We start from the raw sequence: 1533 nt of genomic DNA on the forward strand, positions 1-1533 counted from the left end.
TTATAAAGAAATAAAAGCTGGGGCTAGTCATAAGATTCCATAGTATTAAAATATTGTTAATTATAGGCAAAATATTAAAATAAATTAACTAGTTACAAACATGAATAACATAAATTTTACAATAGTAATTTTAGAAAAATATCCATTTTTGGAAGACAGATTTGTACAGGTGTCTTTGTGTGTATATGTGTCTCCATAAATTTCTAGAAAGTCATTATGATAGTTAGGTTTTGTGTCACATTGTTTGGCCCCGGGTCCTCAATTGTATAGCAGTAAGCCCTGCCCTGTAAGAGTCAGGTCACAGTTTAATGACATTTCCTAGTGGGTATGAACTATTTCATATCTATCAGCAAAATATGGAGAATTGATTTTTTGTCTCTTCTTCCTCCTGGCCTGAATCTTGCATCTGGTCTCCTGAAATATGTACCGGTGTCCTTTAATATTACCTGCCAATCCCGAGATCTATGCAAGGCTTGCCATAATATCTGATCTGCCAATTTGACTCTATCTCCACTGACCTATGGTCTATGGCTTCTTGGTTTCATGGCCTCCCAGTTTCCCAGAATCCCACCCATAAGCAGCCTCATGAGTCCAGAAAAGCTTCCAGCAGGATATCTTGCACATGGCCTTAAAAAAAACTGGACTTAACTAATTCTGCAAATGTGTGAGCCATTTTTTGTGATATAAACTTCTCTCTCGCTCTCTCTCTATCTCTCTCTATACACACACACAAACACATATAGTGCTACGTACACACATATATATTCAGTCATATATACAGAGTTATATATACAAGGGGTACTGAAAAATATCAACAGATTTTTTCAAAGATATGTATTTAATTTTTTTAAGCAATCCTATCACCTTCAAAGTACTCTCCATTACACTTAATACATTTGTCAAAACTGTGATTCTATTCTTGGAAACATTTTTCAAATCCATCTGTTTGGTTGGCTGTCCAGTACCTCCCTCGTTCTTTTTTTTCCCACCTTTTCTACATCATCAAATCACTGTCCTTTCAAGTCCCTCTTCCTTCGTGGAAGCAATAAAAAGTTGCACAGAGTGAATCAGGTAAGGTACATGGGGCAAGAGAGGCATGATATTTTCTCTCACAAACTGGTGTACTGAGATAGTAGTGTGCCCGGGTGCATTGTCATGGTGGAAAACCAGTCCCCCATCTGCCACAAATCAGACCTTTTTTGTCACAGAGTGTTACACAATCTTTTCAGAACCTCTAAATAGAAAGCTTGATTAAAAGTCTGACCTGGTGGAATCAACTCCAAATGCAGTAGGAGTCAACAAATTAGGAAAACGACAGACGTCCAGACTGATGTTCATCATCAATCAACGTATCACCTTTTTTTGAAACAAGAAAAACACTTGTACACTTGAGTTTTCTCCATAGTGCTTTCCTTGTACACTGTGTTTAACATTACAGCAGTTTCTACAACAAATAAAATTTCACAGCTGCACGCTATTCTCTTAAATTGGCCATCACAACAAACAACTTTTGAATGAAACTCCTTTTACAAA

The sequence above is a fragment of the Echinops telfairi genome, unplaced genomic scaffold, assembly GCF_000313985.2.
Source record: "Echinops telfairi isolate 266 unplaced genomic scaffold, ASM31398v2 ScPeMD7_7478;HRSCAF=8516, whole genome shotgun sequence".
NCBI classification, from domain to species: Eukaryota; Metazoa; Chordata; class Mammalia; order Afrosoricida; family Tenrecidae; genus Echinops; species Echinops telfairi.